General features: G+C 44.1%; 1 protein-coding gene across 7 annotated transcripts in view; it reads right to left on the bottom strand.

The window, feature by feature from the left end:
• PPFIBP1 (PPFIA binding protein 1) overlaps positions 1 to 15,691 on the bottom strand; it is a 140,583-nt gene extending 124,892 nt beyond the window's left edge. For all 7 annotated transcript variants that reach the window (XM_066633067.1, XM_066633066.1, XM_066633068.1 and 4 more), the window contains exon 1: positions 15,542 to 15,691. The gene's annotated coding sequence lies outside the window, so the exon portion shown is untranslated. The remainder of the gene's footprint in view (positions 1 to 15,541) is intronic.
• Between the last annotated feature and the right edge of the window lie 881 nt (positions 15,692 to 16,572).

The following is a 16,572-nucleotide window of genomic DNA, read 5'->3' as shown; positions in this document are numbered from 1 at the left end:
CACACCCCGAGTCTACTTACTAACACCTTCTTGCAGCAGTTCTCAAACTTTTAGCACTGGGACCCACTTTTTAGAATTACAATCTGTCCAGGACTCATTGGAAGTGATGTCATGGCCAGAAGTGACACCATCAAGCAAATTAAAATAAATAATTAAATTAAAATAAAAGAAATAAATAAGGGGGGGCCAGTCCTGTTCCACCAAGTGAATCTACTCTGAAGTAAGTCCCATAGTGGTCAATGGGGCTCACTCTCAGGCAAGTGTGGGTAGGATTGCAGCCTGTGAGCTCAAGCCTATGCATGTCTACTCTGAAGTAAGTCCCATTACTTATTGGTCAATGGTGCTTACTCTGTAGTCTGCCTGCAATAACAACCCTCAAAAAGAATCAGTGAGATTTCCAGGCCTCCCAAGTACCCAGTTTAAAGGTCTTCTGTTTCAAGCATATCAATACAAAGACCCACCGGGCTTTGCAAGTGGAAATAGGAAACTTCCCCTTACCAGTTGAAGCCTCCTTTTGTGTCCTTTTTAGTGGGGGGAGGCTGCCTCTGGACATTTGTTGCACTCCAGTTCCATCCGATCAGACCATTCTGGTGTCCTCACATTCCCCTTTGCCTGGCCTGACCACCAGCCAAGGCACATCTGCCTACTTGTGAGTAAACGTGACATGAGACTGCTTCACTTTCCATAGAGCTCCATAGACTCACAGCTGGGAGTGGGGACCTCCTTCTCCATGTTTTTGAACATAAGAACATAAGAACAGCCCCACTGGATCAGGCCATAGGCCCATCTAGTCCAGCTTCCTGTATCTCACCAAATGCCCCAGGGAGCACACCAGATAACAAGAGACCTCATCCTGGTGCCCTCCCTTGCATCTGGCATTCTGACATAACCCATTTCTAAAATCAGGAGGTTGTGCATACACATCATGGCTTGTACCCCATAATGGATTTTTCCTCCAGAAACTTGTCCAATCCCCTTTTAAAGGCGTCTAGGCTAGACGCCAGCACCACATCCTGTGGCAAGGAGTTCCACAGACCGACCACACGCTGAGTAAAGAAATATTTTCTTGTGTCTGTCCTAACCCGCCCAACACTCAATTTTAGTGGATGTCCCCTGGTTCTGGTATTATGTGAGAGTGTAAAGAGCATCTACTCTGTCCATCCCCTGCATAATTTTGTATGTCTCAATCATGTCCCCCCTCAGGTGTCTCTTTTCTAGGCTGAAGAGGCCCAAACGAGCCCAAAAGAGCCTTTCCTCTTAAGGAATGTGTCCCAGCCCCGTAATCATCTTAGTCGCTCTCTTTTGCACCTTTTCCATTTCCACTATGTCTTTTTTGAGATGCGGCGACCAGAACTGGACACAATACTCCAGGTGTGGCCTTACCATCGATTCGTACAATGGAATTATAATACTAGCCGTTTTGTTCTCAATACCCTTCCTAATGATCCCAAGCATAGAATTGGCCTTCTTCACTGCCGCCGCACATTGGGTCGACACTTTCATCGACCTGTCCACCACCACCCCAAGATCTCTCTCCTGATCTGTCACAGACAGCTCAGAACCCATCAGCCTATATCGAAAGTTTTGATTTTTTGCCCCAAAGTGCATGACTTTACACTTACTTACATTGAAGCGCATCTGCAATTTTGCTGCCCATTCTGCCAGTCTGGAGAGATCCTTCTGGAGCTCCTCACAATCACTTCTGGTCTTCACCACTCGGAAAAGTTTGGTGTCGTCTGCAAACTTTGCCACTTCACTACTCACTCCTGTCTCCAGGTCATTTATGAAGAGGTTGAAAAGCACCGGTCCCAGGACAGATCCTTGGGGCACACCACTTTTCACCTCTCTCCATTGTGAAAATTGCCCATTGACACCCACTCTCTGCTTCCTGGCCTCCAACCAGTTCTCAATCCATGAGAGGACCTGTCCTCTAATTCCCTGACCGTGGAGTTTTTTCAGTAGCCTTTGGTGAGGGACCGTGTCAAATGCCTTCTGCAAGTCCAGATATATAATGTCCACGGGTTCTCCCACATCCACATGATTTGGGGGATCATTCATTGGACCAGGACCATTCTGACATCTTTGAAGTCCTCTCAGCCTGCCTCTCAGCCTGCTTTGACTAAGGCAAGTCCACCTACTCGTGAGTAAACGTGGCCACACGGCTTTGTTTCGGGTTCAGACTCGCAGTTGGGAGGGGGGAGCTTCTCGGATGTTTGGGAAGGCTGCATTCATTGGATCGGAACCATTCGTGTCATTGGATTCCTCTCAGCCTGCCCTTTCTGCCGACTATGGCAAGTACACCTACTCACGAGTAAATGCGCGATATGGCTCACTTTCACTTTCCATAGGGCTCCATGCATTTTTTCCTTCCGGTTTTTTGGCCATAACTTTTGAAGGAAAGGAAGCAATTTCAATTCTGTTTTTTTGCATTGCACTCCGCTGGACATTCCACATTCAATGGTATATGGCATGACGCGGTAGCCCCTAACACCACGATGTTAGCACGTCTTCCCTCCAGGGCGCGTCACCCCCCCGGCGCGTCACCTGGTGCAGCCCGCAACCCCCGCACCCCTCTAGCAACGCCAGTGATTAGGATGAGAGATAAATGAGTGATCCAACGTTACCCAGTAAGCTTCATTTGAACACAAGTCTTCCAAGGCTGCATCAACCTAGTGCAGTCGATGCAGGAAGACCCCTATCCCACTCCTTCAGGAGATCTGTCAAAATCTTGCTCTCTCATTAGGATTTCAAAGGAAGATGGGTGATGATAGACATGGGAATGCACTGTAGGCCTGGGGTTTTTTTTGTCATTGTTGATACTGCTTTTAATGTCATTGTTTGGGGGGGGGGGTTTGTGTGTGTGCATGTATAAGGTGCCCTGGGTGGCCTAAGGGCAGGAAAATTCAGGGAGAAATGCTTTGAAATAACTACTGGAATATCCAGCATTTGGGGACAGTATGCTGGAACCGCATCTGCATCTCCCAGATTTTACTACAGGGTTGTAGTTAAAAGCTTGTTTGATCGCTCACCAATATGGGCAAGATTAGGTATGTTTTTGTACAGTGGAGAAGACGTTTTCAACTTCAGACAGTTGATGTACACTACACAACTAACAACAGCACATAAAGTCACAAAAACTAAGGGGCGAAATGTAGACTAGTAATGTTGATGGATGTATTTTGTATGGCTATTTTACAATCTTACCTATTTGGCAAGCGCCAGAAGTCAGCCACTGGAGCCCTACAGCAATCCAAATGAACATGCTGAGAACTTTCAGAGGTGTGTATGGGGAATGTTTTTAATAACCTAGGCGCCTGCCAATCAGCAGTTGATGGCAAATGAGGGTGAAAATGATTTCTGCCCCCCATCTCCAGAAAGCCAACTGGATTTCAGCTTTTTAAAAGAAGGCTCCACATAAACAGCTCTAAGCTGCTGCATTGCACACAAATATGGTTGAGCATGAGGTTCCCTAACCAGTGAGCAATATGCTTTCTGAACCCTGCTTCTGAGGCATAGCAAGGCTCCCTGGATCAGGAAACCCAATTACGTCTCATTTTATCAAACTATGAGATGCTTCTAAAGGAGGTTAGACTAAAAATGTATTATTTTTAAGAAATAATGACCTTCATTTTTTTAATTCCTAGGGAAATCAAGCCCATTTACCAGCAGGTGTCAGAAATGTTACTTTATTCACAGCTAAGTATAAACTATAAGTATGTAAGTCCTACTTCCATAAAACCCAATAAGTGAAATTACATTGGTTTTACCATATTTAATTTTAGCCCCACTTCTAATCTAGGTACAGACTTCTCATAAATCTAACTGGCCAGGCGTTAATCCTTTTAAGTACCTATTAAAATGGGATAATAGTTACCTGCTTTTCAAGTTAATAAGCAAAACTGCACTCATCAAGAACCATGAAAATGAAAACTGCTTGTCTGGGTGCTTTATACAATTACACTTTCATAACTTCAGACCATCTAAGTCCATCAGATATAAGGTGCTTATTAATCGCCCCCCCCTTTCAAAAACTCCATCAATTTCTTTTGTTACTGTTGCTCTGTAATGAAGTCATGAGGATAGTGAACTTGTGTGAATCGCATGTGACCCATTCAGGGGACCTAAAGAAGTATCACATGGATAGATTTTGATGTAAAAAGGCACAATTCCTGAAAGAAAACTGTTTCAGGGTCGGAGTGACTGATCCAAGTCTGATATATTTTGAGGATGGAAATGCTTTATCCACCAGGTAAAAATGGGCAAAGGGTAAATCAGCCTAGCTGATTTCTTATTGTGTTGTTTTTCCTGGAATGTACTGAGGTTCCCAATATAATTTGCCATGTCGAGTAAAATATACTTCCATTTCTGTTTGTTGAGACAATCTCTCTGGACAATAATGTCAAATAGGGGGAAGATTCAGAGAACTTCCTGTGTTAATTTGTACACATGAGGACCACATGAGGAATTGCAAAGGGTTGGTCAAGATAAATGGGACATTATACACCCCACCCACTGCGTGCTGAGATTATCTCCAAGCCCCAAACATGAATAGAACATATTTATCTCTCCCCCCCCCCAATACATGGAAGAATTGGGAAGGGGAAAATTGGTGTGAGGATGTATTGTAGTCTAATTTCACTTCTCCTTCCAAAACACTTCAGGTGACAAGAGGACAGTACCTCTAACAGCTTAAAAAGAGACTTTGGAAATATGATTAATTAGGACTGAAAAATGTTTTTCCTCCAGTCCTAATCAATCCACCACACTTGAATCTTTTAACATTAAAACAATCAAAGCCTTTAGAGTTCATCACATTCCGGGGTGGGGGTGGGGGGCTAGCAAATTAGATCATTCACATTCTAGCAGGACAAAATCATAGAACAGAACATAGCTAAGCTGTGCCCACCCTTCACTCCAGACATCAAAGGCAGAGAGCAGGTTTAACCTTCATTCTAGTGCTGTACTCCTTTATTTTCTCCCGCTTAAGGTGAATGAAGAGCCAAGCATAAAAACATCCTCACTGGATCAGGTCATAGGCCCATCTAGTCCAGCTTCCTGTATCTCACAGCAGCCCACCAAATGCCCCAGGGAGCACACCAGATAATAAGAGACCTGCATCCTGGTGCCTTCCTTGCATCTGGCATTCTGACACAGCCCATTTCTAAAATCAGGAGGTTGCACATACACATCATGGCTTGTAACCCGTAATGGATTTTTCCTCCAGAAACTTGTCCAATCCCCTTTTATAGGTGTCCAGGCCAGATGCCATCACCACATCCTGTGGCAAGGAGTTCCACAGACCAACCACACGCTGAGTAAAGAAATATTTTCTTTTGTCTGTTCTAACTCTCCCAACACTCAATTTTAGTGGATGTCCCCTGGTTCTGGTGTTATGTGAGAGTGTAAAGAGCATCTCTCTGTCCACTCTGTCCATCCCCTGCATAATTTTGTATGTCTCAATCATGTGCCCCATCAGGCATCTCTTTTCTAGGCTGAAGAGGCCCAAACGCCGTAGCCTTTCCTCATAAGGAAGGTGCGCCAGCCCAGTAATCATCTTAGTCTCTCTTTTTTGCACCTTTTCCATTTCCACTATGTCTTTTTTGAGATGCAGCAACCAGAACTGGACACAAAACTCCAGGTGTGGCCTTACCATAGATTTGTACAATGGAATTATATTAGCTGTTTTGTTCTCAATACTTTTTCTAATGATCCCAAGCATAAAATTGGGCTTCTTTGCTGCCGCCACACATTGAGCCGACACTTTCATTGACCTGTCCACCACCACCCCAAGATCTCTCTCCTGATCTGTCACAGACAGCTCAGAACCCATTAGCCTATATGTGAAGTTTTGATTTTTTGCCCCAATGTGCATGACCTTACACTTACTGACATTGAAGCGCATCTGCCATTTTGCTGCCCATTCTGCCAGTTTGGAGAGATCCTTCTGGAGCTCCTCACAATCACTTCTGGTCTTCACCACTCGGAAAAGTTTGGTGTCATCTGCAAACTTAGCCACCTCACTGCTCACTCCTGTCTCCAGGTCATTTATGAAGAGGTTGAAAAGCACCAGTCCCAGGACAGATCCTTGGGGCACACTGCTTTTCACCTCTCTCCATTGTGAAAACTGCAATCTTTGTGGTGGGAGGGGGTGTATAGTGCTGTAATTTCAGACACAGTTGCACTGAGGGCAAAACCTTCCCTGCATTCCTGAGAAGATCCCATGGAAAGTGCTGCCTGACACCCCCCCCCAGCCCACCCACCCCAGAAACCTCTGCAATCTAAAGGTCCTCATGCAATAAAATGACCTTTAGTATTGCATTTAGCCAAAAACCAATCATGGCACAGAACCTGCTTCTAAGTAACTGAGAATTTCATTTTGTATCCCACCTGCACTTCATAACAGAGAGGCCCAAGGTGACATCCATTTGACACCCTGAAAGTAATTCCTGCTTTCCCACAGAAAAATGATCACATTCCCATTTCATAAAACTGTAGGACAGAACTAGGTCACATTGTAATTGTGTAGCCTTAAAGGAGCAGCAGAGTTAGAATTTCACTTTGAAGTCTGAAAATGAGGTCAGCAAAACAGGAGTGGGGAAAGAAAAGGGAGTCTTGAGGGTATTTCTCTTCTGTTGATGTGCATACCATCCTTATAAGAGCTACACGCTGTGGTCCTGGCTCCAGAGCTTCCATAAATCAGAGTCTGTCTAACATGCATAGCTGGGAGCTTTATTGATCATGTCTGAACAGCATGAACATGTCATATAGAGCTCTTTAATTTTTCCAAGGTACTGCTCTAACATGCACTACTAGACCGTTTGCATTAACTTCTCCTCCTGCATACTCTGTAATTACCAAGACCCCCTGATGACGAACAAGATGCATCCAAAGACATAGTACTGAATGGGGGGGGGGGGGACACAGGTTTTACACCCTAAGAAAGTAATGTTCAAAGTGCATCCCAGGAAAGTCTTCGATTTCTCAGAATCATACTGGGGTTCCTCCGGCTTAACTAAAGACAGCTTGCCCATCCCCTTACTGGGTGCAGGCACAAGGGATCTGGGTGTATCTGAACAAAACAGCACTCCTGATGAAACAGACCAGAGGTCCACTTAGGGTTGCCAACTTTGATTGAAGCTATTCCTGCAGATATCACTCCCCAATATGACAGTCATTAAGCCAAGTTAAAATCTCCAGGAATGCTTTCCATAGTAAACTAGATTTCAAGTATTCCAGGAGATCCAGGTCAATCATAGCACCCTAGGTCCATCTATGCTGCATCCTGTTTTCCTTAACAGCCAAGCAGGTGCTTTCAGGAAGTGCACAAGAAAGCTATGAAGGCCTATTGTGCCTTCCCCTCACTCACTGGCATTTATTCTCTAAACATGGAGGCTTGATTCAACTATCATACTTAATAGCTATTGACTAGCCCATCCTCCATGAATTCCTCTAATCTTCTTTGAAAGTCATCTAAGCCAGCCATCACCATATCACAAGGCAATTCCATATATTAACTACATGTTGAGTTGCAAGGTCTCATCTCAGTTTGTGTAAGGTTACAGTGAGGCTCCCAGTCCCAAAAGTAAACCAGGAACCAGTTTTCAAATAAAGCTCCTATTCTACTGATGACTTATTAGTATAAGCAGCTTTGAGACCACAAAACACACTATAGCCTCTGTCATCAGGTTTTTCCTCTTTTCTGCATGGGTAGATGATACTTCAAACAATTTTGCTCAAAGTTTGCACACAAGACTACAGCAAGACAAAATTCCTAGAAGTCAGCTTGTTTCATAAAGCAACATAGAGGGGCTCACTTCTGAGTAGGTGTGCTCTGTACTGAAAAGGATTGCACCATAAGGGACATAATATAATGTTTAAGCCGGTGAACAAGGATGTTCTCAGCTCAAATGTTCATTCCACCATGAAAAGACTTGGATAATCTTTGGCAAAGTCATCAACACTATCTCATGGCTCTGAGAGTTAACGCACCTCTAAGTGACAGTACAATATATTCAATATTTGTCACAGGAAAAGGGGGGGGAGGAAAGCTATCCTTGATTTTGTTCTATACTGCTTATGAACAAAGTTTTGTGCAATACAACAGCTATTGCAGCCTGAATAGAGGCAGCAACTTGGATGAAACACCCCATTCCCACAATGAAGGAAATTAATGAAAAGTGAGGCATCATGGGTAAGGTCAGAAATTATGAAGTTCCTCCCAGAACACTTCAGTTTGAACTTCCCTCCCAAAGGGCTAATTGAAAAGGAGAGGAGTTAAGCCACTTCTGCCCAAATGTATATCCCCTGTTGCATATATGCAACAGGGATCAAATGTATACTGCTGAGGGCTGGGCAGAAATGGGTTAAGCAGCCCTATAAAGGCCAGTTCCAAGCAATTCTGTGGGGAAAGTTGGAGTTGGGAGAGAAGAGCTGTTTAGCTGCTGGATCACATTGTTGAACTTCCTGAGAGAAATACTGCTACCAGAGTTCTCCTTGTAAATAAACCCAGTTTTGTTTGAAGAGCTGTGTTGATTCTGCTTGCATTCCTGCCTTAAGTTCCAGCAGCACACTAGGTTACTGAAGGGTAAGTTGGATTCAAGAGTTGAGAACCACAAAAGGAAGTGACCCTACTCATTCAAGGCCTTGCAAAGGGTGGAGAGCTCAAAAGCCTGGATGATCTTTAGCAAAATCACCCACACAAGTGAAAACAGAAAAACAACCAGGCAACTTGGCATCTCAGGGTCCACAGTCAGGAACCACAAGAGCACTGCAGAAGGAAAGGGGCCAGGACTTGTACGAATCACAAGCACACACATTGTTAAGATACAAGGTCAGTCGAACAGTATTGTCCAACCAGGTTACAGCAAGCAATATCAACCCAGGACTTTTTATGGAGTTTATGACTAACATAACCCAATAAAAGACCAAAAAAAAAATCTAATGTTCCAAGTGTGGATTTCCTTATATAAGTGAAAAAGGAGCTATATTTATGTAATATTTTGATAATTCCCAATGTCAATCATTCTATATTTTTTAAGGTAACAGAACTCAGGATATAGTAACGAAGTTCTCAGATCCAGTCATAATGCAAAGTTGCTGGTATTTTATCTAATTCTGATTCTCTTGCACTTCTCTGACCAAAGCAGTAAAACTATTCCTGCACAGTCTTAAGTGAAGGCTCATATCACAGAATGCTCCCCCCATACAAAAGAAATTGCTTCACATAGAAAATTAATGTGTTAAGCTAGAATCCTTCTGCCTGAAGGAGAATTAGGTTTTGGATATGATCCAGTATGAAATTAGAATTCAGTACATACCTGTGGCTTGCTCCTATAATTTAAAATATAAACCACCCCACAATATAGCTAGACAGTGTCATAATATGTCTCCATACATTATTTTCAAAAAATTAAGTTCCACCCAAATACAACAACTTTCAACCAGAGCTGGTAGCCATTTACAGCTGACACTATACCATTTCCCCTTCAGCAGGAGCCAGAAAAGGTTGGTTTTGAACAAAGTGGTTCTTACTCATCTTGGAAAGAGATAGATGCAAACTTTCCTTCCAGGCAGAGCCATATTCCTGTGAGGGAGCACCTGGCCCTCACTCTGTCAGCGATATTCCAGACACTTTGCCTAAAATTTGCAGTTTTCTTGCGATTCAAAAAATTAAACAAACTTCTAGTTCTTTTACTAATGAAGGTACAGGAGAAGACAAGGCAATAGTACTCAGTTCATCCTAACTGTTCAATACAGTGTAAAACCATTCTCGCAATTACATGATTGATGGGCTTTAAGCACATTTGCAATGTATTGTACATGTGTATTCAGAAGGAGACCTGAACACCTTCCCCAAGATGACTGACACAGACAAAGGTGGGGGCAGGAGGTCTGGTCTAGAGGGTTGAGCCTCCATTTGCCTGAAGATAACATCCGAAGGTCGCCAGTTCGAGGCCACCGGCACCGTGCGACCTTGAAGCAGCAGAAAAGCTGAGCCGAGTTATTCCATCTGCTCTGAGTGTGGGAGGATGGAGGCCAGAATGTGCGACCAGATCAAGAAAGAAACATCTGAATGTTGTGGTTTCTTGAAAGATAGAAACCTTATTTCAAATTGTAAAAATCCCTATGGGGATTTAAATTGCCTGCCTATGTAAACCGCCTTGAATAAAGTCTAAGGAGAAATCTGAAGGCCAAGAAGGGCAGTATAGAAATACCTGTATTATTATTATTATTATTATATGTGACCTGCGTCAAACAACCTCCATTCACACAGTTACCTTTAATACAGTCACTACAATACTACTTGCAAAATGCCATCATTATGATAGGTGGGCGGGACAAGGGAAGACTTATACCTGACAAATACACACTGTCTCTCTATGTGTACGGACATTTGCACCCCTAACACACAAGAAATCTCTGTATGTGGGGCCTGGGTCATTCAAAGACACAAAAGAAAGAGGTATCTCTCTCACTGAAACAGTATACTGAAGGGCAACACTTCTAGTTTATTTTTTGGATTTTAATGTTTTTATTATTCTTTTCACCAAGGAGCACAGGGTGGTGTACATACAGTTTCTCGCCTCCTATTGTTCTCACAATAACCCTGAGAGGTGGGAGAGACAGAGACTGGCCCAAGTGGGGATTTGAACCTGCATCTTTCAGGCCCCCATTTATATGGGGAAAAACATTGTTTTGCTTTAAGAAAAATGGATGCTGTTTGGCAGGGAGGGGCACACTTGCTGATCCCATCTTCTGAAAATCAGGCTTGCTGTTATATGCATGTGAGAGAACAGTGAGAGTGATTAGATAAGGAGACATGGGAAGGCTCTTTGCCTTCAGGTATACTTGACTGCACAGAATGTCTGCATTTTGAGTTCCTCAGTTGTTGAGTAAGTTTTAGGAACAGAGACACTCGTTTTGATAATAGGACCTTCCTTATGTTCCACAGCCAATAGTTTGCAGTGCATATTTTACTGTCAAAACTGTGAGCAAGACTAAAGGAAATAGAACTAACAATCCTGACTCCCCACAAAGCCTTTACATTTGTCTGTGGATGAAAAGCACAAGGCAAATTTGAATCAGTCACTCCCTATAAATACAGTATAAGAAACCCCTTTAAGCTATCCTTTAATATATGAACAAGTAATTAATAAAGAGCACTGTAAACCACATGGGCATACTGCAACTTATTAAACTTCTGAAAAAGAGCTTGGGGTAGAAATTTAAAATTTGTCATCATGTGTTGGTCTCTGTTTCCTGAGTACACTGGCTACTAATACTAAGCCACATCTCATTTTCATTCCAAAATGCAAATCAACATGCTGTCCAACACTCCATTCTAGTGCCAGTAGCCTCAGAAAGAGACAAGGCACTGATCTTAATACAGTTGATAATTGTATCAACTTAATAATGCGACATAAACTAAGGGAATAGTCTTCAACCTTTTCGTGCCACAAACCAATATATAAAGTATGAGAGTGGGGACCCCACTATCAACCCTGTACCTCCCCCCAGGACTTCATCTGCCCACCCATACCCCATCACCACCCACTCTTCTCCCTCATAACGCCCTTCTAGTACTGTTCACTGTAACCAAATAGAATAGAAAGTTACCATAAAGCCTGGCACTAGTGAAAGCTATTTTAACCCAATTGCTAAGAACCTGAGCAGGGCTGGGACACAATCTCATGGAACCTGAAGGGGTACACCATATGCCTTCCCCTTTACCTGGTGATGCTCTAGTCCAGTGGTCTTCATCCTTTTTCATTCCTGTAAGTTGCCACAACCCTACAACTGAGGCTTCACAACCCTATTGGGGTCCTGACCCCAAGGTTGAGGAACACTGAACTAAGGTAATGGGCATGGTTAGGGTCTTGGGGGCCTTGAAGATAGGCTTCACTTTTATCCACAGTTTCCTGTAGCTGTGGGGAGGGGACACATCCCCCACAGATATGGGGAGACACCTATACTATAGGAATAAAGTGATACCCCTGCCATACCATCAACAAGTACCATCCCTGCTGTGGTTCACTGGTTACATGCAAAATCACTGTATGACATAGGCCCAAATCTAACCAACTTTCCAGTACTGGCATAGCTGTGCCAATGGGACGTATGGTGCATCCTGCAGTTTGGTGGCACTCGTGGAAGCCTTCTCAAGGTAGGGGAAAGTTTGTTCCCTTACCTCGGAACTGCATTGCCCTTATGTCAGTGCAGAAAAATGGGTTAGGATTGCGCCCACAGAAGCACACAGCAGAACTGGGAAGAAGTGATGAGGCTAAAAATTTGACAAAACTCACCCTCCGGCCATCCCAAAAACAAACAGTGAATGAGCTCCATCACTGCAATCCTATCTCTCTAATATATGCTCTGTATACATATATAATAAACTTGCTAGTCTGGGGTTGCAACAGCAAGACAAATCTCTATCTCATAAGATGCCACTACACCTATTACATTGCAAGCCACTCCACATCCCCAGGATTGACTCTAAGCTACTGAGAAGCTTTACAAAGACTAGCTCTTGAATTTTTGTTCCCCTAAATTTTCAAACTGTGAGTCAGGCATTCCTAGATAACTGCATTCCTAGATATTCCTAGATAACCTGTAGTGGAAACACATGTGCTGAGAATATATGACCAACTTACTGCAACTGGAAGGAGCAGCAATAGGACATCCTCTCTCTCCTTTCAAAACTCTCAAAAAAGATTCTGCAAACAACAGAGAGAGGAAGGAACTTCTCAGTTCCTGTCCTTTGGGTCAAGCAAGCCCTGTTACCAGGCAAAAGAGGGCAGTAAAAGGGAAAGAGGAAATACTCCTAAAATTATCCTTAATTTCCATCACTCCAATCCACAGATTCTTACATGCACCAGCAGTACTGCTCTAGATAGAAATCTACACTTACCAACCCACTAACAGATAGGGGTGTCTCAGAAAACACATTTAGAAAGGAGATCTGTGTTTAAACAACATAAATGGAAAATACAGGCAGATGTGGGCTAGTGAAAATGTGCAGGCTAGGTTTGAGTGTCCATGAGAAAGGTGCAAGCAAACATGATAAAGGGTAATTTTTTATGCTCTTCTCCCTGCTCTTCCATGTACATATTTTTGCTAATAAATCCCAACACAGTGCTCAGAACAATGATAGTATGCAGGTTTCCAAGCAGGTATTCGCACAAGTGTAGTCGTTGTGGAAATACAACACAATATTGTAGTTTACTTGTGCAGACATACTGCACAAGTCTCAAAAATGAGGTTAAAGATACCAAGCTGAACTGACAGAATGGTAGACAGGAGCTTCAAAGAGGCCCTTCAATCACTTTTTACACCCTCCCAACTCTTGCCCAGATGGTGCCGCCCAGTATTTTTACTGGGCAAAAGAGGTGGGTTTGTTTTGCTCCCGTGAATAAGCAACCACAAGATGTCTTGCTCAAATATATTACAGCTTCCAGTTTCATGGCTGAGGAGAGAAATAAAAGAACACTTGTGTTCATCGGAGCTCTTACATGCTCACTAGGCAGACACATCAGATATTGGCAGGCTTTAAAAAGCAGCAGAGTACATAACTACAATATTTAAAAACAGAACAGGGTGGCGCGATACTGTAGAAGATGAAAACACAACTTACCGGGGCAGCTAATCTGAAATATTTTCAGGAGCCTACACACTGTGCAGCAAGAGCCCATGCATGTATACCCAGACAAGTCCCATTACATTCATGAAACTCACTCCCTGGTAAGCCAAAGGACTGCAGCTACAATGAATATCCTGAACACACATTTTGAACAAACTCTCAAGTAAACAGAATCATGACTTTAAAAATTCAATTACACAGCAGTCCTCAAGCTATTCACATTCTCACACAGCTTGAATAAAATCAAGATGATTCAGAAAGAAAGTGTTTGAAGATTTCAGGTTTTGCTACAGTTGGGACCACAGCACAAGCATGCATTTTTTAATTTAGGTTTTTTAAATTACAAGTTACTCATGACTACAAGTGGTATTTATTGGGATCAACAGGCTGGGCTAATAAATTCTCTCATTCAGGGATATGCGGAGCCTGAGAGGCATTTAACTTGCAGCCAAAAATACTACCTCAGACATGACAAGGTTTTCACTATCGCCTCTCTCAATTAGCACCTCTGTGAAAGCAAAAGTTAGCAGCTCTCTCCAAACTCCATCTACTCACACAATGTCTTAGAGCAGAGATTCGCAAACTGTGGGTCGGGACCTGGTTTTGGGTGAGTTGCCAAAGGGCAATGGAAAGATCAGATAACTAATTGCTTAATACAGTGGTTCTTAAACTTTTAGCACTGGGACCCACTTTTTAGAATGAGAATCTGTCAGGACCCACCAAAAGTGATATCATGGCCAGAAGCGACATCAACAAGTGTGAAAATTTTTAACAATCCTGTTAAATCCTATCCACAATTTCCCAGGAGTATGTCCCACTTCCTATCGATGTTCAAAGCAGATACATAGTAGCTTGTTAAAAGTACAGATCTGTAACATTTCCCCAAATACATACCATGGTAGCATTAAGTTTAATATATTAAAAATAAAATATTGAAATGAATGGGGACCCACCTGAAATCGGCACGCAACCTTCCGAGTGGGTCCTGACCCACAGTTTGAAGAATACTGCATAATAGATAAATGCTGTAGCCACTAAGTGCCCTGCAAAGAGCTCGGCTCCCACAGTTTGCAAGCATGTGTAAATAAAGGGAGATAAATGCTTGAGCGTCTTTTTTCAGGTTGTTATCATAAATAAATAAAAAAATATTCTTTCTAGATCTCCTTTTTAAAAAGTCTGGCAAACCTAAGTGGGCCCCGATAAAGTGTCATTTTCAGAAAGTGGGTCCTGGTGCTAAAAAATTTGGGAACCACTACTGTAGAGCATATTCTCTCCTCAAAACCTTTCTGCAGCCATTTTTCCATATGTCCTAAAAAGTCATATTCTGCTTTCTACTGCCTTTCCGGGACTTCCTCCCATACCTTCAAATGGACGCCATACAGCAGAAAAATACCCCAAAAATCAGATTTTTTTTCTTCTCCTTAACAGCCACAGACTTAAACTAACTTAAACCCACCAAGCCCGTTTGGGATGCTACACTTTGGGGTCCTTCCCAGGTTTAAGGATCCTTGCATCCTAAAGATGCAAGAGGTGCTGCCAAAACTTTCTCCAGGAGTCTTCTCCTTCCAGAAGTGGAAACCCCTCCTCCCAGTGGCAAGAGAACTTACTGCCGATGGTCTCTTGTACCCAGTGGCAGGTAAGCAGCCACTGGAGAAACTTAGTAGCCAGCTTAAAGATACTTAGAAGCCCTGAGGAGAAGGACTCCACTGCTCAAGAGCAGAAGGTGCAAGGAAGGAGGTAGGCAGGCAGCCACTGGAGATACTTAGTAGCCAGCTTAAAGGTACTTAGAAGCCCTGAGGAGCCCACTCCCTCAAGAGCAGAAGGTGCAAGGCGGGAGCCTGTGCAGGACAGCCCCAGGCGAGCTCCTGTTGCAACCCCACACTTCTCCCCAAGTAAGCCACTTACCCCAGGCGTAGCTGCCCCCAAGTACTGCCTCCTGGGGGGTCCAAGGCTGGCTTCACCCCCTCTTCAGCTCTCCCAGACCATCTCCTTCCTTCCCTTCCAAGCCTCCCCTCTCCGGCTGGCACGCGCTCCTTGCTTCCCTACACCATGCCAGGCTTCCAAGCAGGGACTGAGCCAGCCAGCAGCCCACGTCACTCCTCCTCCCAGCTTGCTCCCGCCCCCCGCAAAGGGAGCCACCAAAGAGACTGGAGGAAAGCCTGCACCGCAGCAACCTGATTGGAGCAGCACCAAGTCCATCTTTTTGTTGGGGGGGAGATCCAGGATTGCTGGAAAAAAAGTGACTTTTGTTGTTGCAAGAGTGGCTGGGGAAGGGGAGGAGGGCTGCTGGGGCAGGCACTGAGCCATGGAACGTTGGGATCGGTGGCGTAGCCAGAGGGGGGCAAGGCGGTGGGTTTGGCTGGGAGCCTCAGCGCAGCGTGCAAGGGGCCCCTCCCCTTCGGAGCCATTCCAGGCGTACGCCTCCGTTTTGCTCCCCCCACCTGGAATGACTCCGAAGGGGAGGGGCCCCTTGCATGCTGCGCTGAGGCTCCCAGCCAAACCCACCGCCTTGCCCCCCCCGACTATGCCACTTGTTGGATCCTTATTGCAAACCCCGAGTAAGGACGGGGGGCAGGGGGGAAAGAGTTCATCAACACAAAGATCTTCCCAACACAGCAGTTCCCAAACTTGTTAGCATCGGGACCCACCCAAAAAAAAGTTTCACTTTACCGCTCAAGCCTCAGTGGCTAGAATGGTGATCAGGCAGCAGTGCTCACAACCATCGCCAAGTAGCAGCTTCTTTAACCCTTGATCAGGGTGACCAGATGTCACAACTGCCAAAGAGGACAAGGTACCCCCAAATGTAGGACAACCAAGAAAAATGTAGGACATGACACAAATAAAAGCTCAAGACACTTGTGGATTCATTCATTCATTCACATTTTTATATCGCCCTTCCTCCAAAGAACTCAGAGCGCTGTACACAGCTGCTCCCC

This window comes from Tiliqua scincoides, chromosome 7 (genome assembly GCF_035046505.1).
Source record: "Tiliqua scincoides isolate rTilSci1 chromosome 7, rTilSci1.hap2, whole genome shotgun sequence".
Taxonomy (NCBI): Eukaryota; Metazoa; Chordata; class Lepidosauria; order Squamata; family Scincidae; genus Tiliqua; species Tiliqua scincoides.
Note: the sequence above shows the minus strand (reverse complement) of the source record. Positions and strands in the feature narration are given on the sequence as shown.